This window comes from Podarcis tiliguerta (genome assembly GCF_965153285.1).
Source record: "Podarcis tiliguerta genome assembly, chromosome: 16".
Lineage (NCBI taxonomy): Eukaryota > Metazoa > Chordata > Lepidosauria > Squamata > Lacertidae > Podarcis > Podarcis tiliguerta.
In genome coordinates, this window is record NC_139549.1 from 30,517,411 (window position 1) to 30,540,781 (window position 23,371).

At 44.3% G+C, this 23,371-nt stretch overlaps 1 protein-coding gene across 1 annotated transcript in view; it reads right to left on the reverse strand.

Annotated features, from left to right (window-relative positions):
- HIRA (histone cell cycle regulator) overlaps window positions 1–23,371 on the reverse strand; it is a 378,609-nt gene that overhangs the window by 354,054 nt on the left and 1,184 nt on the right. The gene's annotated exons all lie outside the window — the stretch shown is intronic.

Below are 23,371 nucleotides of genomic sequence, written 5' to 3' on the forward strand. Positions count from 1 at the left end.
CTTAGGTGGATGAGATGGTATGGGGAAGGTCCGTCAAATATAGATTAAATAACATGGGAGCAAGAACACATCCTTCTGTCAGTGAGATGCCCCTGGCTAAATCAGTGGACATTTACTAATGTGTTATGGTACCGTGATTGGATCAAAAGTACAGTGGTACCTCTGGTTACAGATGTGTCAAGTTACAGACTCCGCTAACCCGGAAATAATACCTCGGGTTAAGAACTTTGCTTCAGGGTGAGAACAGAAATCGTGCGGCAGTGGTAGGAGGCCCCATTAGCTAAAGTGGTGCTTCAGGTTCAGAACAGCTTCAGGTTAAGAACGGACCTCCAGAACAAACTAAGTTCTTAACCCAAGGTACCACTGTATAAGCCTCTGTCGATGGAGTGCTGTTCAAATTTGCTCCAAAGACGAACCTGCAATATGGAACCATATTTTCAATCAATAAAAGGGTTTGCCCCCTTTTGGAGCAAGTGGACCACTAACAAACAATGGCCTAAAAAAAAATCACTAATCCAAGCTTTTTGTTTAAGGCCTAAGAGACCTGCATAAAGTTTCCCAGCTATGGATAACAAGCTGGTAAGTCCATAGTTTTAAGACAAATATAGCAGACCTTGTGGAGCCTCCAGCGATGTGGGGTTGGGGTGGGCCGGGGGACAAGCTCTGTTAGTAATTCTTGAAATGAGGATGGGGTCTGGGAGGGGGGCATCACAAATGACACTCTGTTTTGTGCTGTGAAATGTTGAAGTTTAAACTGGAATACAAAAAGGGAGGTGGGAGGAGGCCGAGGAAATAAGTTATTGAAAGATGGAATTTGAAAAATGGAAGTGTTTTCTTTTTAAATGTTTTTGTTTTTTGTTTTCTTTTTTTGTTGGTGGGGTGGAGGGGGGTGTTTTTATGTATTTTTAAATTTTTACTTTCCCCCCTTTTTTCTCTTTCTACTTTATTGTATTTGGTCTTTTTTTAACTTTATCTTTGTATTTGTGGAAACTTGAATAAATATAATTTTTTTAAAAAAAGAAATGTTGAAGTTTAGGAGAAAAGTTAGAAATTATAACAAAATACCAAGGTTTTGTTTTCGTTTTTAAAAAATTACTGAATCCATCTGTTGTGAATCCTTCATCCTATGCCCATTACAAAATAAAAGAATAAATCACACTACCAGAGTGACTGAATTAGCACTTTTCAAATCAGCAGTCCTTCCTGCCCACCCAGATGTAGCCGAGTGAGCATGACAGATGAAGAAGCTGAATGGCGCATGGAGGCCCAGAGATGAGTGGAGAAGTGTGTTGCCATAGATTTATGGCTTTGCCTGCCCTGCCAGGACTTACAAACCGCTCTAGGGTCATGGTGCAGTTCATTAGCATGGCGCTGAGGGCGGCTACTTACGCTCTTATGAATAAGGGGTTGGTAAGGGTCCAGAGGATGCCTAGGAATCTTGAATGTGCCAAGCTAGGAAGGAGGAAGGTTTTCTCAATGGAAGGGAAACATGCAAAATGACTTCAAATAACAAAAACAACACAAACAAGCAGAGGCGGAGCTGGCTGCTCTGGCAAATGGAGTGGCGTGCACCTGGGGGGCAGGGCTAGTGTTCAGTTGTGGGTGAACATATCAGACGACACAGCAATTCTTCAAACAGCTCTTATTTATTCACAGGCCGGAAGAGAACTGAACTGAAGGGTTCAGCCAGCCTGCTTATATAGAGCTCAACTACTATCCAATCACTGAACGTCACTTTCAATCCCTTATTTGCATATGTGGACCTGAGTGAAAACTATCTACAGTATCCCCCTGCTGGCCCAGGGTGAGAACTTCAGTACATAACGCCTAGCATCCCAGGGGGGCAGGGTGAATGTCCCAGGGGGTGGGGCGAGCGTCCCGGGGGTGTGCGGCCACCACAAGTGTGGCAATGTCACTCCCCCCTCAGGTATGGCACCCAGGGTGGGCTGCACCCACTGCACCCCCCTTTCTCCGCCTCTACAAACAAAAGCAATAGCCCCCCCCTCACAAACACATTAAGGGGTATAGGATGTTAATCGGCCAAAGGGGGTCTTCTCCATGCAACCACTGAGCTATGGCCCTTCTCCTGAAGTATCAACGAGAAACCTACGGCCTTCAAAATATTGGACCCCAGCTGCCATTATCCCCAGCCAACACTATAATGGGAATTGAATTGATGCTTTTGAATTATGGTGCTGGAGGAGACTCTTGAGAGTCCCATGGGCTGCAAGAAGATCAAACCTCTCCATTCTTAAGGAAATCAGCCCTGAGTGCTCACTGGAAGGACAGATCCTGAAGCTGAGGCTCCAAGACTTTGGCCACCTCATGAGAAGAGAAGACTCCCTGGAAAAGACCCTGATGTAGGGAAAGATGGAGGGCACAAGGAGAAGGGGACGACAGAGGACGAGATGGCTGAACAGTGTTCTTGAAGCAACCAGCATGAGTTTGATCAAACTGCGGGAGGCAGTGGAAGACAGGAGTGCCTGGCATGCTCTGGTCCATGGGGTCACGAAGAGTCGGACACGACTAAACAACTAAACAACAACAACAGAGCATGGTGCTGATAATGCCATGACCAGAAAGAAGAGGAGACACAAGAGGATTGGAAGAATTTTAAAGAATATTTGGCTAAATATTGTAATATAAGATAAAGAGAAATTTCTTGGAAGTAATCATTAGGCTTAGGGGTAGAATATGAATATTAATAAAGGAGAAGAAGTTAGTAAATGAAAGAAGCTAATATTATTAGAAATATGAATTTGGAGAACTGCTAAATAGGTGATATAATGAAATTCAGTTAGAGGGGATTTGAGGAAGTCAGTTATCAATGTAATGAAATTAGGATTTGGAAGTTAAAATTCATTTTTATGTGTTTGTCTTTGTTTTTTTGTGTATTGTAATGTTTTTCTTTTTTCCTTGTTTTTCTTTTTTTTATGTGATATGTGTGAAAACCAATATTTTTTTTTTATTTTTTTTTTGGGGGGGGGGAAAGAAGATAATGCCACAGTTGCAGGTTCAATCCCCATATAGGACAACTGCATAGTCCTGCGTTGGATTAGATTACCCTTGGGATCCCTTCCAACGCTATGATTTTACAATTTTTCTGGAGGGCCACAGGTTGCCCTAACCGTGACCTTGCTATAAAGCTGATTACATGCTTCTCCCACCACCTATGGCCATGATAGATTCTCAGAGAAGAATTTATGGAGTAAAACTAAGCTAAACTCCCATGGGCTAACTTCCTCTGTTCAGTTTATCTGATGTTTTACTTCCATTCGTTGTTCTGCACGCTGCCTTCTGAAAAGCTTTCGCGTGGGCCTTCTTAGCAGCACTGCTTCCCAGCGTCCAAGAGATGGCGCCCAAACCTCACCTGTGCTTCCCTTTCCTGTATTATGATTACCTGATCTTTCATCGCTGTGGTAGTAAGCTAGCTTTCTGCTTCTTCCCAGGACAGGACTTTAATTTCCTCCTATTGATCGTGGCCAGAGAAGAAAGGTGAAATGGAGATTTTATTTCCAGGACAATGGCCCCCTTATATGAAATGCCACAATCCTCTTTGTACAAAAAGACACACACAAAAAAACCAAAAACCTTGGTCAGTGAAATGAAGGGGCTTTACCCAGGCTTATTTTGTATTTTTCTCACGGCAATTTTATATATTTTATTATCAGCTGTCTAAAATTCCACCTCCCTCCTCCCCTACAAACAGAGGAGATGAATTGCAAAACCTCTGCATTCCATTGATGGATGAGATAAACCCACAGTAACTGGGCGCTGCTATTATTTTATAATAGGCTTTTAGAAAAATCCCCAATATTTCAATAGCGGGGGTAATTACTACGCTCTGGCAGAGTGAACTACCTTTTCTGTCTCAATGCTACCTGTCTGTGACCGGTAACATCATTTGATAACAGCGCTGTGGGGCTCTGCCTCTGGCATTGCAAACCTCACTGGATACATCTCCTCCTTGCATAAAATCTTTCCTTTCCATTTTAAGGGCATGCCCAGACTGCAAAAAATAAGCTAAGAAAATTTTCTTTCTTGATGTATTGCTCCATTTATGTCCCACTATTCCTCCAAGTAGCTCAGAGTGGCGATCCTCTCTCCCATATTCCATATTATCCTCAAAACTAGGGCTCCCCACCCCAGCTGGAGCTGGCAGGAGCTCACCTGTGCACCTCTCAAGTGGGCACTGTTGCCATTCTTTTTTAAAATTATTATTATAAATTTTATTAGTATTTTCCACACAACAACAACACAAAAATATCGAAAAATAACAAAACACAAAACACAACATTCAAAAAACCAAAAAAAACATATCTTACAAGTTAATAATATAAACACTAAAAAGAAAAACATTGACTTCCACCAATCCCACAGCACCTCCTTTACCTCTCCTTGTGTCTTCCTGTTTTCCTTATCATCTCTATCCTAGCATCCAGATATAAATCCCTCCTTCTTATCCTTTCACTTCGCAAGGTTATTCCAGACTCAGCCAGATTTCTGTCCTCGAACCTTGACTTTTAAGGTATTCATTGAGACACTCCCATTCCTTTTTCACTTCACTTTTTGGTTTTTGTCCTATTATATCTGTCAATTTGGCTGAGACCCTATCTGCCTGCGGACTGCCTCGCCAGAATGGTGCATGCTCTGGTTATCTCCCGCTTGGACTACTGCAATGCGCTTTACGTGGGGCTACCTTTGAAGGTGACCCAGAAACTACAACTAATCCAGAATGCGGCAGCTAGACTGGTGACTGGGAGCGGCCGCCGAGACCATATAACACCGGTCTTGAAAGACCTATATTGGCTCCCAGTACGTTTCCGAGCACAATTCAAAGTGTTGGTGCTGACCTTTAAAGCCCTAAACAGCCTCGGTCCAGTATACCTGAAGAAGCATCTCCACCCCAATCGTTCTACCCGGACACTGAGGTCCAGCACTGAGGGCCTTCTGGCGGTTCCCTCACTGCGAGAAGCCAAGTTACAGGGAACCAGGCAGAGGGCCTTCTCGGTAGTGGCGCCCTCCCTGTGGAACTCCCTCCCACCAGATGTCAAAGAGAACAACAACTACCAGACTTTTAGAAGACATCTGAAGGCAGCCCTGTTTAGGGAAGCTTTTAATGTTTGATGTATCACAGTATTTTAATATTTTGTTGGAAGCCGCCCAGAGTGGCTGGGGAAACCCAGCCAGATGGGCGGGGTATAAATAATAAATTATTATTATTATTATTATTATTATTATTATTATTATTATTATTATTATTCTAAATATTCTGAAAGCTTACATAACCACTCTCCCCTAGTGGGTAAATGATTCCCTTTCCAATACTTATCTTGCTTTGGCAGCACATATACTAAAATTGGAAAGATACAGAGAAGATTAGCATGGGACCATTGCCATTCTAAGAGAAAAAGGGTTCATGGTGTGTTCTGGCTCCTCTTTTTCTAGAAAAATAGCACTGCTCACAACAACCCTGTGAAGCAGATATGGGCAAGAGTTAGTGACCAGCTGAAAGTGAGATTTGAACCCTTGGTGGAATCCAGACACATATAAAAACCACATTGAAAATGCTTTTACTCAAAGCGCTTTTTAAAAACACATTGACTTTTCCATAAGGCTCGCCATCAGCATCTAGTGTCCTGTTGTATATTGCACTTAAAACGTTTTATTTGCAGCTTTATAGCCAAGTCCCTGGTCTCACGACAGCCAACCAGAAGCCTATGGGAAGATCACAAGCAGAACGTGAGCATAATAGCATTGTCCTGCCCACCAGTCCTGGCAACTGGAATCCAGAATTCTCAGGAATTTTCTTAGGAAAATATACCACTATAAATGTTGGTCTTGACAGTACATTGATACGAGGAACCACATTGTTCTTTGCCCTGGCCGTTGCTCCTCCACCATGTCTGCTTTGGAGGTGTTCAACACCGGAAGATATGGAGAGGCTGATGAATCAGGCCAAAGGCCTTTCTAGTCCAGCATCCCGTTCTCCTAGTGGCCAACCAGTTGTCCTTCCAGGAAGCACACAAGCAAGGACCTGAGTGCAACAACAACTCTTCCCTTCTAAAGTTGCAGTGGACATTCAGGGACATCGGGCCTCGAACAGTTGAAGCAGACCTACTTGGCCAGGAATTTGTCCAAGCCTCTTTTAAAGCCATCCAAGTTGAGGCCACCACTACTTGAGCAAATTCCATAGTTGAGCTATGCGTGGTGTGAAGGAGTCCCCTTTCTTTCATCTACCCAGTGAACAGACAAAGGCATGGAAAAGGAAAAGGGCTTGGGCAGTGATGTGCTGGAACGTTGGCAAATTGGGACAAGTTCAACTCAAATAGCAGAAGGAGGAGTAGTAGTAGGAGGAGATGGAGAAGGAGATGATGGAGATGGAGGAGGAGGAGAAGGAGAAGGAGAAGGAGAAGGAGAAGGAGGAGGAGGAGGAGGAGGAGGAGGAGGAGGATGAGATAGAGATGGAGGAGGAGAAGGAGATAGAGATGGAGGAGGAGGAGGAGGAGGAGATAGAGCTGGAGGAGGAGGAGGAGGAGGAGAAGGAGAAGGAGAAGGAGATGGAGATGGAGATGAAGGAGAAAGAGAAAGAGAAAGAGAAAGAGAAAGAGAAAGAGAAGGAGGAGGAGGAGGAGGAGGAGATGATGGAGATGGAGATGGAGATGGAGGAGGAGAAGGAGGAGGACTAGGAGGAGGAGAAGGAGAAAGAGAAAGAGAAGGAGGAGGAGGAGGAGGAGGAGGAGGAGAAGAAAGAAAGAAAGAAAGAAAGAAAGAAAGAAAGAAGGAAAGAAAGAAAGAAAGAAGAGAAATAATCTCTCTGTGTGTTTGTATCTAAAGAAGAAGAAGAAGAAGAAGAAGAAGAAGAAGAAGAAGAAGAAGAGGAAGAAGGGAAATAATCTCCCTCCCTCCCTCCCTCCCTCCCTCTCTCTCTCTCTCTCTCTCTCTCTCTCTCTCTCTCTGTATCTTGGTCACCCAGCCATTTTTCTCTGCTGGTGCCACTTCACGCCACCCCTGACTTTGATGAATAGGCTTCTGAATAAAATGTTAATCTAACTGGGGGTTCTCTGGGCCAGGCCTGTGCCCCCCGCCCCGGCCTCCTGCTGACCTTGCTTCAGAAATATGGGAGAAAACACACAGAGGTTTTGTGCCTCCCTGTAGAGTACTTGCTGCGTTTGATTAATGGGTGGACGGGCCCAGCTCCTGCTTCATGGCATCTTTCCCGACTGGAGAAAAATAAGCAAAAAGTCACCAAACGTGACACAGAAAAGAAAAATCTCATCGTCTAGAGAGCAAGCCGAGAGAAGATGGGGAGGGAGAAAATCCTGTTTACATAGTACTGGTCCCAAAAATTAATTCTGGGTTGCATCCAGCCAAGTTCTATTCAGAATAGATCCCCTGAAATTAATGAGCCTAAGCGAGTCACATCCATTAATTTCAACGGATTGACCATGACTAGCATGGGATGCAACCCTCTGAGGCACAGATGTGGAGGGGAATTTGCATCGGTGGGCACACAAAACAGGTCCCAATCCAGTTCTAATCCCATGTTATGGTGAGAGGAGCCCCAGATCAAAGACGTCTAACCCCATTTGGGTTCAAAATGGAGGCCCAGCCCATTTAAAGGGGGGCTTGGTCAACCCTGGCTGGAGTAGGCCTCAAACCGACAGTGAAGTGATTATGCTGCTGAAAACTTATTGATAATAATTAAGGGGTATTTAACATTTGTACAGTGCTTTCATGCGCTTCAAAGCGCTCCCTGTGCGTTATCTGGTTATAATCCTCCTAACTGTAGAGATTTAGCTCAGTGGCTGAGCATCTCAGGATGTCCCTATTTTCATCAGAGAAATGTCGGAGAGTATGCATATGCTTTGCATGCAGAACGTCCCAGTTTCACTCCCTGGCAACTCCAGGGAGGACAGGGAAAGATTAGTACAGTGGTAAGGTAAAGGTAAAGGGACCCCTGCCTATGGGCCAGTCGTGGCCGACTCTGGGGTTGCGGCGCTCATCTCGTTTTATTGGCCAAGGGAGCCGGTGCACAGCTTCCGGGTCATATGGCCAGCATGACTAAGCCGCTTCTGGCAAACCAGAGCAGCGCACGTAAACGCCGTTTACCTTCCCGCCGGAGCGGTACCTATTTATCTACTTGCACTTTGAGGTGCTTTTGAACTGCTAGGTTGGCAGGAGCAGGGACCGAGCAACGGGAGCTCACCCCGTCGAACCCCAGGATTCGAACCGCCAACATTCCTGTGGTTTAACCCACAGCGTCACCTGCATCCCTCACTTTTCATTAGGATGTCCCTATTTTCATTGGAGAAATGTTGGAGGGTATGGAGTTATCCAACCCCCGAGCCGCCTGAAGGTAATTCTGTATAGGGAAGTTGTTGGGTTTTTTTAAATAAAAAAATTAAAAACGTTTATTCCAGAGTGCCTGGGGCAACTCAGTAAGATGTGTGGGGTATAAATAGTAAAATTATCATTACGGAACAGGATGTCCCTATTTTCATTGGAGAAATGTTGAAGGGTATGTCCTAACTGTGCAATAGTCTTTCCTGTTTGAACTAGAGCCACATTCACACCATACATTAAAAGCACTATGGTACCACTGTAAACAAGGGACGCGGGTGGCGCTGTGGGTAAAAGCCTCAGCGCCTAGGGCTTGCCGATCGAAAGGTCGGCGGTTCGAATCCCCGCGGCGGGGTGCGCTCCCGTTGTTTGGTCCCAGCGCCTGCCAACCTAGCAGTTCGAAAGCACTCCTGGGTGCAAGTAGATAAATAGGGACCGCTTACTAGCGGGAAGGTAAACAGCGTTTCCGTGTGCGGCTCTGGCTCGCCAGAGCAGCTTCGTCAGGCTGGCCACGTGACCCGGAAGTGTCTCCGGACAGCGCTGGCCCCCGGCCTCTTGAGTGAGATGGGCACACAACCCTAGAGTCTGTCAAGACTGGCCCGTATGGGCAGGGGTACCTTTACCTTTACTTACCACTGTAAACAGTCATGGCTTCCCCAACGGCCTGGGAGGTGTAGTTTCTGAAGGGTGCTGATAATTGTTAGGATACCTTTACGGCCCCCCACCCCAAATCTACAATTCCTAGAGTGGTCTAACCACCAATCCCTCTTCACAGAGAATTCTGGGACTGTAGCTCTGTGGGGGCAATAAGGGTCTCTTAAGGACTCTTCAGCACCTTTAACAAACTACACTTCCCAGAATGCTCTGGGGGAAGCCATGACTGTTCAAAGTGGCATCATAGTGCTTCAATGGTACAGCGTATTGGTGGCCTAGGCCCATGTTTCCCCCCCAGATGTTAAAAGGTTGCTATTAGGCAGGTTGCTTTATTGTAACTGTAAGCCAACCTGGGAGGTTTAAGTGGAAAGGTGAAGTACCGGAAACAAACAAATAAACAATACCTCTATGCGGAGCTCTCCATTCAGTCCGGAAGTTCTGTTCTTCCCCCTGCTGAAAGTATACCTTCCTTGAGGTCTGCTCAGGCCATGACCGACTCGTCTCACGCAACGTGGCCGGTGTCTGACATGCCTGGAGGATGCAGCCGTCCAGGCTGACAACTGCTTTGTTTCCGTATGACAGATGGGAACGAGGCCTCAGCCTAGCCATTGTCCACCTGGCCTGCTGTGGCCCTTGCCGAAGCGATCTTTATCTCGTCTTTGGCTATTCAGCCCCTTCAGAAAAGGTGACCGTCGGCTGAGCGTACATTGCATCCAGCCCATTGTGTTTTCTCTCTGCAGAGGAATCTTCGGTGATGGGTCAGGCTGACGGCTGCTGGCTGCTTCGTGTTGTCCAGGGAAGAGCTCTCTTGTTTACCCATGACTATGGGGCATTCTGTTCTTATCTGTTAGGGGAAGGCAAGGATGAAGAGTCTTTTCCTTTGCCAAACAATTGGCTGGATGGCCAGTGTGGAAGCACTTGTGTAATTACACTCTTTTGTCGCATGCACCTATCTGGTGCATCAAACTATCCATCACAGTCAGGTGGTCCTTGTATTGTGTTGGGGTTTTTTTGGGGGGGTAATTAACTAGGCAAACTGAACACACATTTTCAGGGGAGTCCGGCCAAGACAAAAGGAGCATAGGCGCAACAGATCCTCCTCTCTTCCTTCTCCTAACACACCCTTTCCCCTTTATTTTCAACATTTTCTTTTATTCCTAAATCGAAGGCTCTCTTCCACATTCAGCTTCTGAAGCAAACATTGATCTGCCAAAGCTGCAATCAATGGAGGAGGAAGTTCACAGAGAGGTGGAATTCTGAAGCCTCTCCCATTGTGACTTCTGAATCGCACCCCAACCCTCATTTGGAAGCATCTGCCATGTGATTTTATCAATTGAATATTATTATTAGTATCATCACTGCCATTGGTTTATTAATCACCTTCTATACCACCGTCTTAAGGGACCCAGGTGGCGCTGTGGGTTAAACCACAGAGCCTAGGACTTGCTGATCAGAAGGTCGGTGGTTCGAATCCCCGCAACGGGGTGAGCACCCATTGCTCGGTCCCTGCTCCTGCCAAACTAGCAGTTCAAAAGCACGTCAAAGTGCAAGTAGATAAGTAGGTACCGCTCCAGCGGGAAGGTAAACGGTGTTTCCGTGCGCTGCTCTGGTTCGCCAGAAGCGGCTTAGTCATGCTAGCCACATGACCCGGAAGCAACCCCAGAGTCAGTCACGACTGGACCTAATGGTCAGGGGTCCCTTTACCTTTACCTATACCACTGTCTTAAGGCATAAGATAAAGGTATTTTTTAGATTACTAAAACCCCAGCAAATGGACACTCGTGGTAGAGACCCATTTATCCAGCTGGGACAGCCTGCTGGAACAAAAATGCATTCGGTTGTTTCTGGAAAGGGCATAGAGTGAACGCCTGCTGTATCTCAAAAGGGATGTGAGGCTCATTTGGGGTGTGGGTTGGTGAGGCTCATTGGACAACAACAAGGAACTGGGCCTTCAGTGTCATTGGCCTAGGCTTGCGGAACAGTGGAACAGAGATTCTGTTTCAACTTTTATAAGCTTGGTGATTTATTTACGTATTTTTTCTATTTCATCAGGCTCATGAAGGCAATTAAGAACAGAACTTTCCACAGCAGCATCTGAATTCTGATTTTAACATTTTTACATGGTTTTTGCTGTATGATTTTATGCACAGTTGTTGTTTATTTATTTTCAAGCACTTATATACCACTTCATATTTTTTAAATCTCTAAGGGGTGTTCAACTTGAATACAAAAAACAAGGTCATTAAAACACAAAACCAGTTAAACTAGTATAAAAGCATATAAAAGCAGGAATCCAGAGAATTCAAATAAATAAAAACAGGGTTTGATAGCTGATATATTTTTAAATGAATCAGCAGTATATAATTATTATTTTTTTATAACTCAAAAAATGCCATTCCACAGAACAGGGGCAGCCACACTAAATACCCTAATACATGCTGATGTGGAGTAGATTCCTGAGATCTTTGGAAGTTGCAGGAGAAACTCTCCTGTAGACCGCCGTGATCTGCTGGTTGCATAAGAGATAGGGCCTCTCAAGTAACCTGGTCCTGAGCTGCTTAGGGCCAATGCCTTGAACTTGGCCCAGTAGCAGACTGGCAGCCACAGCAAATCCTGCTAGCAAGGTGCTCTATGCTGGCAGTAGTTTGCCTTCACAAACTGCCTAGCCAATGCGTTCTACATCAGCTGCAGCCTACAGACCAACCCCAAGAGTAGCCTCATATATAGTCAGGGGCGTCTTGCCCATAGAGGGAAGTGGTGTGGGGTGCCAGGGCGCCAAGTTCTGGAGGGCGCCAGGGAAGAGGCAGAGGCTGGACGCTACGCCTCCCAGCATTAGCTCGCCACCCTCGCCCACCTCGCTGAAGCAGCGCCGTGCCCGGAACCTCCGCCTCTTCCCTGCCAGGGGAGCTGCCCTCCAGCTGCTGCCCTCCTCCTCCAGCCCCGCAAAGCTGCTGGCAGCGCCGCAAAGAGTCCGGCAACTCTGGGAAATGGGGGGGGGGGCACCGCCGGATGGATCTTTGCACCACGGTGCCAGATATACTTAAGACGGCCCTGCATATAGTATGTTGCAGTAATCCAGTGATGAGGTTACCAGTGCCCGGACAACTGTGGTCAGGCCATCCAGATCCTGGAGGAACTGTACCTCTGTTACCAAAAGGCACTCCTAGCCACTGAGGTCCCCTGTGTCTCCGGGGACATAACAGGATCCAGGAACACCCCCAAACTTTGCATCTGATCCTTCTGGGAGAGTGGGACCTCATCCAGAGCAACTTTAGGCCATTTATATACGGTTTAATTACGGTTGCCTTTAAGCGGTATTCAGAAACTTATTTCAATGAAACTGAAAAGGTCTTACAAATATAACATCAGAATTCAGTTGAAATTCCTGCTGGAATACCAGAAGAAGAAGAAGAGGAAGAGGAAGAGGAAGAGGAAGAAGAAGAAGAGGAAGAGGAAGAGGAAGAAGAAGAAGAAGAAGAAGTCTTCTGTAGGTATGGTGAGACATACCCTCCAACATTTCTTGGATGAAAACTGGGGCGTCCTATTCTATTATTATTATTATTATTATTATTATTATTTTATTATTATACCCTGCCCATCTAACTGAATTGCCCCAGCCACTCTAGGTGGCTTCCAACACATATAAAAACATAATAAAACATCCAACATTACAAAACTTGCCTTTACAGGGCTGCCTTCAGATGTCTTCTAAAGGTTGTATTGTTACTTATCTCCTTGGCTCGGCGTGGGTGGGTCACAACACTCCATACCCTCCAACATTTCTCCAATGAAAATAGGGACATCCTAAGGAAAATTGGACTTTCCAGGATTAAATCAGAAACTGGGGTGGCTTCTGTAAATCTGGGACAGTCCCTGGAAATTAGGGATGCTTGGAGAGTCTGGTAAGAACAACAGGGAGGGAGCTTGTCTGACTTCAACTGGAAGTGAGTTCGATAAAACTGGGCCCACAATATTGAACGCACAACTCCTGATGGATACAGGCAATGTATCCAAGTCATGGGGGACCACTAAGATCTCAGTGACTGGGCAGGGATATAAGGAATAGTTCAGCTGGTAGACCCTTAATCACAGGGTCATGGGACCAAGCAGTTCTTGAGGTTTCATAGACTTATGTCTTGCAAATTATTGCAAGGACATCCGTCAAACCACCTGTGTCCAATATGGCTGCCTCATTCACTCTGCAATATGGCCAGCGGCTGCTTAAAGGCTGCCAAGATGGGGTGCAAATGCCCCCTGCATTGGCCTGGTCCCATAATTCCCAACTCCATTTGACTGTGAGAAGGAATACACTTATTTATTTGTTCGCGACCACCTACTGACTTTATGGAGAGTCTATGTGCTCGGCTCAGAAGCTCTGAGATCTACTTTGGATGTGTGTGGTTTAAAGAAACGAGAGAAACAACATGTTTAAAAACACGAGGTGATAAAGTATGGCTTGAGCCTGTTGGGCGAAATTTATTCCTCGTGATATTTGCGGTAGGTCGGGCCCCTATAATAAAAAAAATAACGTTGCTTGCTTAACCTCTGTGACATAAAATTCTATTTCGGGCTCAAACTAGGCTTTGGTTTCCTGAGACGGTGCTCTGGGTTGTAAATCCAGGCTCTGGTAGAAAGCATCGCTCCAGAGAGCAACCTTGGAATGACCTCCAGGGCTCAACCCACCCTCAGACATGTCCCCAATGACCCGGGCAGGGATATGGGTGCATCAGCAGGGCAAATTCCCCCTCGTAAGGGCAGCGAAGCACAAGATGCTTCTCACAGAAGTGGCTTTTGCCACTTGACTAAATCTGAATGGAGAAAGGAAGGCCCGTTTTTGTGTGTTTTCCAGGCCCTTTTATTGGCTTAATTTATAACCCGAGGCCAAGAGCTAATTGAAGGCCTGTCAGAAAGAGAAGGCACCTGTGTGGGCACTGGGGTCGGGGGGAGAAATTCAACTTGGTGTGCACCTAAAGGTGGACCAACCCCTTCCGAAATACTATGTGAACTGAAACCCAGCAGTCTTTCGAAATGACCACCTTCCTGAATTTTGCAGTACGGTTTTTCAGCCGAGTGAGGTGGACAAAAATAAGTATATTAGGGTAAAGCAAGCATAAAAATGCATTAATTCATATGTGTGTGTGTGTGGGGGGGGACATACAGAAATTTATTACATTAGAGGAACTGCATTTAAAATGTCTATGTTAGGCGCAATTGCATGCAAAACTGTGCACATTAGCGGAAATTTGCGCAAACTGCTGCTGCATTTTCATGAGGAGTGTGTCTTTAAAAAAAGAAACTTGCAGACTGATGGAATGTGGAGAACTGAATTTAAGGGCAGAAACGCGGGGAACTAGGAAAATTTGAAATTGACAAATTTGTCCGTTTCTCCGTGCGCATAATCGCAAACTGCTGATGTAGAAATGTGGAAAAGTGAATCTAAAATGGGAAAAAATGAGAAATCAAAAATCATCATCATCATTATTATTTATATAAATTTATATAAAGAAAGACTCATCTCTCCCTGATGGGCACTGGTCATCATACAAACTTGGGGCTGAGGGGAAACCTCATGTATGAAGTCCCCATTATTAAAAAGATTCAAGAATAAGAATCAGTCTCCTTTTCTGAAGAAAATTTCAGCTGGTAGCATTTCCTTAAACAGAAGTCTGCAGCTGCATCTGTCTTGGATTCACAATTTATTCATTTATATTTATTCAAACTATAATAGCTCGCTTTTCACCATCTAAGTATCAAAGCCGCTGACAACAACAAAATATGCAAAATGTAGAAAAGTTTAAACTTAAATCAAAACTCCAAAATTTGAAACCTCGAGAATTTAAAATCCCAAAAAGGAAAAAGAAAGAAAGAAAAGGATTCAGAGTGCAGAGTGAATGTCCAGCAGTGCTTACTCCCAGCCCAAGCCACTCTTGCCCTTTAATTAAAGTTACAATAACAGTCCTTGTTGTGTGTGAATTTTCTTTTACAGTAGGCCGTCCAAACACTGGGTGAACTCTTTTAGCATGGCATATGTTATTGTTTTTATGTTTATTTGATAGCATTTTTGCGTTTGAAATCTTTGTAAGTTGCTTTGAGACTCTTGCAAAAAATACCAAGCACAATAACAAAAATTAATCACCCTCCATCGCCGTGTTTGAGACCCGTTACCAGGCAGAAAGACAGGACCTCAATACTTTAAGTAAGCAAATTAGCTAACCTCACACCTGAATATTTGTGAACATTCCATGATTCATCCCGTGGCAGATAGAGAGATGATGCTTTTCCTCCTTGTGTTCTTTAAATATAGAGTATCTTAGGCCATCCTTGTCAGGTCTAACCTGACTTCCTGTATATTCACCACTGTCATCACCCCTTCAAAGGTGGGTCCATGCAAGAATCCACTCCGTAGCTTTAAAAACAACTTGCCTTTCAGCACAGGTGTCAGCTGAATCTCCAAAGCAAGGGAGGAAAAAAAGCAAGATGCTCAATTCCAGCAGATAGAATAGCTGGGAATCAGCAAACAGGATGGAGTTGCCTTCAAAAGCTTTTGTTTTGGAGCAGGTAAAGTAGCAGGAAATCGTCGTCCATCCACACACCACCACTTAAAGGCACTTTCGGGGAACTTTTTGTGTGTGTCCCTCTTTCATGGATATGGAAGAAGGACCGCAGTCATTTTGGTCATTAGTCTTCCATGTTGTACAGAGGTGGGAGACCTCTGTGTCCTTCCTCCAGATGTTGCTGGAGGGCAACTCCGAACACCCATCATCCCTGACCGGTGACCATGCTTGCTGGGACTGATGAGCACTAGAGTTTCAACATCATCTGGAGAACCAGATATTCCCCCTTCCTGGTGCCTTGAATCAAAGGAAGCCTTCTTGCACTGAGTCAAGACTGTTGGCCCACCCAGCTTTGCACTGTCTACACGGGATGTGTGTGTGTGAGTTGTAGCCCAGCAACACCTTGAGGACCACAGGTTCCTCACCACTGGTCCACACCAACTGGCAGCCAGCGTGGTGTAGTGGTTAAGAGCGGTGGACTCGTAATGCGTCCCCGCTCCTCCACATGCAGCTGCTGGGTGACCTTGGGCTAGTCACACTTCTCTGAAGTCTCTCAGCCCCACACACCTAACAGAGTGTTTGTTGTGGGGGAAGAAGGGAAAGGAGAATGTTAGCCGCTTTGAGACTCCTTCGGGTAGTGATAAAGCGGGATATCAAGTCCAAACTCTCCTCCTCCTCCTCCACGGTCTCTGGAGGGGGGAGGGGGCTTGGCAGTGTCACACCACTGGGAAGTGAACCTTCGCAGATATCCAACCCATGATGCCAATATTGTAGGCAAAGGATGCTTTCTAAATTTATCTGAGAAAGTTGTTCAAGGATGCCTTTGGAAGATTCATGGTATGCCTTGACTTGAAGGAAAAATGACTACATGGCAAGATTAAAAATATCTATATATAGATGGCTAAATACAAATCTTCAAGTACCATGGGATAGCACGGAATAGAACAGTTGTGGAATATCCGTATCACTTCTATCCTGGTTTTATACAGGCAAATGTGGAACTGCAGCTATAATGTCACATTCCGAACTCCATAATTCTTTCAACGCTAGGAGCATGGGCGAGGTTTAGAATTCATTGAACCCTAAAGATATCCTCGCTTTCCTTTATAACCCTGCTTAAGATCGCCTCTCAACAGTCACCATATGGGCAAAATATTAAATTCTAAGATTTTTGAGAGGTAGAATCTGATCGCCCTTGTATGACTGACTGGCTGACATTTTCTGAGTTAAAAATGAAAGTCAGTCATGGCTTGAGAATTTCAGATGCTGGGGCTGGTCTAAGAAGTGGAACATTACAGGATAGCCATAATTAAGCTTGGCAGGATAATTGTTAAGCACAGGACCTCCAAAGGGTAGTTAGCAAAGAATAATTACAGTCAGCTGATATCCTTTCGTTCTCAAGGTGAAAATAATTTCCGGTTAAGAGGGTACAGACGAATGCTTGGGAATCCCATTCAAGAATCAGATTGGAATATTATTTGGATGTGGGTTATGATAAATTCAGTATGTGTTCTATTTATCAATGAACTGGTTGAGCAGGAAACACCAGTTTTTGTCCCATATTCACTAGCTGCCATAGGGCTAAAGAACATATACACACTATGGCTATGTTCTGCCTGCCTTGTTGTCAATAATTACAGGCAGAGGGGAAACTGATTAGCAGGAACAGAGAAAGCTGCCTTACCCCTAGTCAAACCATTGATCCACCCAGTTCAGCCTCGTCTGGCAGCAGCTCTCTAGGGTTTCAGACAGGGAGATTTCCTCAGCTCCACCTGGAGATGCCAGGATTTGAAACTGGGACCTTCAGCGTGCAAAGCCAATGCTCTGCCACTGAGCTATGGGACTTCTGATCAATAACCCAGCACATGGGGCAGGGGGAAAGTTTATATCTTCCTGGTATGATTTCCTCTTAATAAGCACAATTTTGCTCCCCTTCTTCCATTTCTTCTCTTGGACTGGGATAATTCTTCCATTTCTTCTCTTGGCACGTGGGATAAATCCCCATATGGGATGGATCTACACCTTTCTCGATAACTGTAACTACAAGCAATTTCCTGTAATGTAATGTAGAAGAAGAGTTTGGATTTGATATCCCGCTTTATCACCACCCGAAGGAGTCTCAAAGCGGCTAACATTCTCCTTTCCCTTCCTCCCCCACAACAAACACTCTGTGAGGTGAGTGAGGCTGAGAGACTTCAAATAAGTGTGACTAGCCCATGGTCACCCAGCAGCTGCATGTGGAGGAGCGAGGAAGTGAACCCCATTCACCAGATTACAAGTCTACCGCTCTTAACCACTACACCACACTGTAATGTAATGTAATGTAATGTAATGTAATGTAATGTAATGTAATGTAATGTAATGTAATGTAATGTGTAATGTTTTTTTTTGCATTTTCACCAACTTATGCATCTTTATGTGTACCTTAACCACAGTGCATGCATTTTTGTGGCTATTACTAGGCTGCCCAGCTGCATTGCAAAATTCAGAGAAGTGTGAATTTCAACAATTGCTTCATTTCAGTTGTCCTATGGTTTTGGAAAGCACTTATTTGGTAGATTCACCTTTCAATGTGAATTTCTCCCCCAGCCGTAATACAGAGTAACCAAGAAATAAGGACAGGGGTAGTGGTGGAACAAATAATCTGATTTCATCCCAACGTCCCGCCTGCTTAGAGGGAGAGCCAGCTCTTGAAAAGTAGTAGCTGCTTCTCTGGAACCATTCAGACTTGGCTTGTTGGGTTCATACCACTGGGAAGAAAACTTCTGTCAGCAGAGGGAAAGTTTAGAGGATCTAATCAGCTCTTTTCTCAGCTTTTGACGATATCTGAAGAAAGAAAGATCCTGGAAAGGGTGCCAAGTCAAACATAACAAACATGATATGAATGTCGGATTATTTCCTACTTTGATGGTGTTCCAGGCATTATCTGAAATCAACAACTATCCAGGGACCAGGCTACTCCTGCGGCTGATTCCCCAGGGCTCCCTCTGATAGTTGTTGGACTTTGGTCGCTATTTGGCCTTGAAAGGCAGGCCTGGGACTATTGCTTGTGAGATAATCTTATCTCATACATGCTCACTGGACCCTTTTGATCTGTGGAACTGGCATGGTTATGGGGGGGCCACATAATACTTGTAAGAAATCAGTCTTTTAGTATGGCACACTTTGGAACTCGCTGCTGGATGACCTCAGATAGTCACCTTCGCTGTGTTCGTTTTTGCACCTGCTAAAAACATTCTTTATTTGGGCAAGCCTATCTAGACATGTTGATCATTGACAATCTGTGTTTCCATCTGGTTTCTATTCTATTTATTAAAAATATTATTAAATAACAAATGAAATGATTCAATTTTAATATTTTGTGTGTGTGCTTTAAATAGCTTTAAACAACTATTAACTAAAAACTAATGGTTTTCTTGCTTTTCTGTTTTATCCAAACAGTTTTGAGCTTTTGATTGCAATCAAGCAGTATAGAAATCTTGTGAAATAAAGCAATAAAAAACAGCAGCTGCTTTTAGCATCAGGTTTTATGGTTCGTAGTGTTACTAGCTGTGCCACCGCGGCATTGCAAAACCTGGAGAAGCCTGAGTTTTGAACGGTTTTTGCGCTCCAGTGTGGAAATTGGACTGAGACGTGCGGATTTCTCGTTAAGAAAATAAAAAGAAGAAGAAGAAGAATTTATCGCCCATCCCTAGCTATAACACAACCTGTCCCCCACTTTGCTTTTCCCAAAAGAGTTGCTTAAAGGCTCTTGAGCCAGTTTCATATTTAAGGACTGTCTTGCTGACGTAAAGTGCTCGCTGCCAGACAGAAGAGGGCACTATGACCTCAAAATTATACAGATATTTTGACTTTCAGTTACTGGCAGTAGGAAAGGGAGAGGACGAACCTGAATGCAAAATTATGTGCTTGGTACTATTTCACATATAAGTATCATGGTGCTGTTAATTGTGATGAGTTCCTCCCTCTGACCATTGTTAGTGGGTGGCTGTGGTGCTGGTCACAGGCTTCCGTGGGTCCAACTCTGTGTTTGTAGGAAGCAATGCTTAACTGCCGTGTATGTTGGGGATGGGAGAACCTTTGGACCTCCAGGATCTAGGAGTCTTGGTTGACCACAAACTTGACATGAGCCAACAGTGTGACGCGGCAGCTAAAAAAGCCAATGCAATTCTGGGCTGCATCAATAGGAGTATAGCATCTAGATCAAGGGAAGTAATAGTGCCACTGTATTCTGCTCTAGTCAGACCTCACCTGGAGTACTGTGTCCAGTTCTGGGCACCACAGTTCAAGAAGGACACTGACAAACTGGAACGTGTCCAGAGGAGGGCAACCAAAATGGTCAAAGGCCTGGAAACGATGCCTTATGAGGAACAGCTAAGGGAGCTGGGCATGTTTAGCCTGGAGAAGAGGAGGTTAAGGGGTGATATGATAGCCATGTTCAAATATATAAAAGGATGTCACATAGAGGAGGGAGAAAGGTTGTTTTCTGCTGCTCCAGAGAAGCGGACACGGAGCAATGGATCCAAACTACAAGAAAGAAGATTCCACCTAAACATTAGGAAGAACTTCCTGACAGTAAGAGCTGTTTGACAGTGGAATTTGCTGCCAAGGAGTGTGGTGGAGTCTCCTTCTTTGGAGGTCTTTAAGCAGAGGCTTGACAACCATATGTCAGGAGTGCTCTGATGGTGTTTCCTGCTTGGCAGGGGGTTGGACTCGATGGCCCTTGTGGTCTCTTCCAACTCTATGATTCTATGATTCTATTCTAGGTGTTGCTGAACTACAACTCCCATCAGCCCCAGCAAGAAAGCCCAATGGCCAAGGAGGATGAGGACTGTAGTTGAGGAAAAGCCTGAGGACAACAGGTTCCCCAGACCAGATCTACAGAACAGATGATGCACTAGGCAGTTGGTTTATTCTTCACTTCCACCATTTTTGGGAAGATTACATCAACATGATTGATTTGATGAGTGCTGCACAAACAGACCTTTTTTTTTTTTTAAAAAAAGTTTTTATTTATACTTCTCAAGTTTATACATTTCATTAGTTTGACAATCAATTTAGCATTTCAAAGTTTGACTTCCTTCCCCCTCTTTCTGCGGTTCCTTAAATTTATTTTTTAATATCTTCTGCATATCCAAACTCATTTAATTATCTGCTTTAAATACTCCTATGAAACCGCAGGTTATTACAATAATCCTGCCGATGTTTTTATCTGTTTGCAATTTATCTGTAAATATTCAATAAGCCATTTCCATTATTTTATAAAAAAGTTTATCTTGATTTTTTTATTCTTCTGGTAAGTTTCACCATTTCTGCATATTCCATCAGTTTTTGTATCCGTTCGTCCTTTGCTGGGACTTCTCCTTCTTTCCATTTTGGGGCGAGTAGCATTCTTGCGGCTGTAGTTGCATACATAAATAAATTTCTATACAATTTAGGTAGTTCTGTCCCTATAATTCCCCAAAGAGGGGGAAGGAAGTCAAACTTTGAAATGTTAAAATGATTGTAAAATTAATGAGCTGTATAAATTTGAAAAGAATAAATAAAAACTTTTTAAAAAATAAATCAATCTAAGTTGGTGCACATCGCTTCCTCCGGTGGGAAGAATTATTTCTTTATCTGTGTTGAACCTTCTAACATTCATCTTTGCTGAGTATCCACACAGAGTCAGATTTAGGTTTGATGTGGCCCTAAACTACTGAGGGTAATTTGTTGTTGTTTAGTCGTTTAGTCGTGTCCGACTCTTTGTGACCCCCTGGACCAGAGCACGCCAGGCACTCCTGTCTTCCACTGCCTCCCACAGCTTCAAGAACCCTGTCCAACCATCCGGTCCTCTGTCGTCCCCTTCTCCTTGTGCCCTCCATCTTTCCCAACATCAGGGTCTTTTCCAGGGAATCGTCTCTTCTCATGAGGTGGCCAAAGTATTGGAGCCTCAGCTTCGGGATCTGTTTTTCCAGTGAGCACTCAGGGCTGATTTCCTTAAGAATGGATAGGTTTGATATTCTTGCAGTCCATGGGACTCTCAAGAGTCTCCTCCAGCACCATAATTCAAAATCATCAATTCTTCGGCGATCAGCCTTCTTTATGGTCCAGCTCTCACTTCCATACATCACTACTGGGAAAACCATAGCTTTAACAACATGGACCTTTGTTGGCAAGGGTAATGGGGCCCTTTATATGTCCAGTCGTCCTTTGTCAACAACGAATTGTCACTGTTTTTTGTGTTGAATATATGCTATATAGTAATTTATGGACCTGATAGGTATCTAAAGCCATTTGCACATGCAGAAAGTAAGCACCCTATATATAGAAATGAGCAAACCAGTGATATTTTAGAGAGCAGGTTACCATCATCATAAGAGCCTACACTTGCTGTATGTAGGTTTTATTTTATTTGCTTTTTATCTTATATTTTGGAAATGTACATCCAATTTGTTTTCCCTTTAATTTTTGGGGCCCCCCAAGAGAGTGGGGTAAGGTCACCAGACGTCCCCGTTTCCCAGGGACAGTCCCCGGATTTACAAACCAGTCCCCATACAAAATCCATTGAAGTTGAAAAGTGTCCCCAGATTCATTGAAAAAATCTGGTAAGCTTAGAGTGGGGCCCTAAGCTATAGCTTGTTTAGCTTATAGGTAAATCCAGCACTGTATCAGCAGGTTCTAGTGTGAGGAGAGAGGGAGAAATTCTTTTCTCTAACTGCTTTCTCTAGGCCATGAATAAATGTCTATGATGTCAACTTCCATCATGTTTCCATGGTGTTTACCCGTCTTGCTATCAATCATTTGTTCCTCCCACTCTTTTCAGAGCCTTTCCCCATCGCTCTCCTAACCGCAGAACATCCTCTCTTGTTTTTCATAAGCAGATTTGTTGTGCTAGGATGACAGAGCACTTTAATCCCCTTTCCAGTAGGTGCTTGACTCATGTCTGTCAAATTCTTAACAATCTGAAGGTGACCAGAGATAGCAGGGAGAGACTGTCCCATGATACAGTTCGTTCAGGAATTTTTACACTGCCCTAAATTGATTGCAGACTGGTTTGTTTGACATACATTTAATGTTTTTAAAAAATCCTAAAGACAATTGCAACCCTAAGGACATTTCCTCGGAAGCACGTGCCATTGAACAAAGGGAGATTTACTTCAGAGTAATCATGCCTGACAAACTTAGACAACATCTTAAAAAGCAGAGAGATCACCTTGCCAACAAAGGTCCATATAGTTAAAGCTATGGTTTTCCCAGTAGTGATGCATGGAAGTGAGAGCTGGACCAGAAAGAAGGCTGATCGCCGGAGAATTGACGCTTTTGAATTATGGTGCTGGAGGAAACTCTTGAGAGTCCCATGGACTGCAAGAAGATCAAATGCATCCATTCTTAAGGAAATCAGCCCTGAGTGCTCACTGGAAGGACAGATCCTGAAGCTGAGGCTCCAATACTTTGGCCACCTCATGAGAAGAGAAGACTCCCTGGAAAAGACCCTGATGTTGGGAAAGATTGAGGGCACAAGGAGAAGGGGACGACAGAGGATGAGATGGTTGGACCGTGTTATAGAAGTGACCAACATGAATTTGATGAAACTCTGGGAGACAGTGGAAGACAGAAGTTCCTGGCATGCTGTGGTCCATGGGGTCACGAAGAGTCAGACACTACTAAACGACTAAACAACAACAACAATCATGCCTAGGATTATGCTGTGAAGTCCTAGCAAAGGAAGAGTGGATACAAAAACTGATGGAATATACAGAAATGGTGAAACTTACCGGAAGAATAAGAAATCAAGAAAACAAACTTTTAAATAAAAGAATAGAAATGGTTTATTGAAA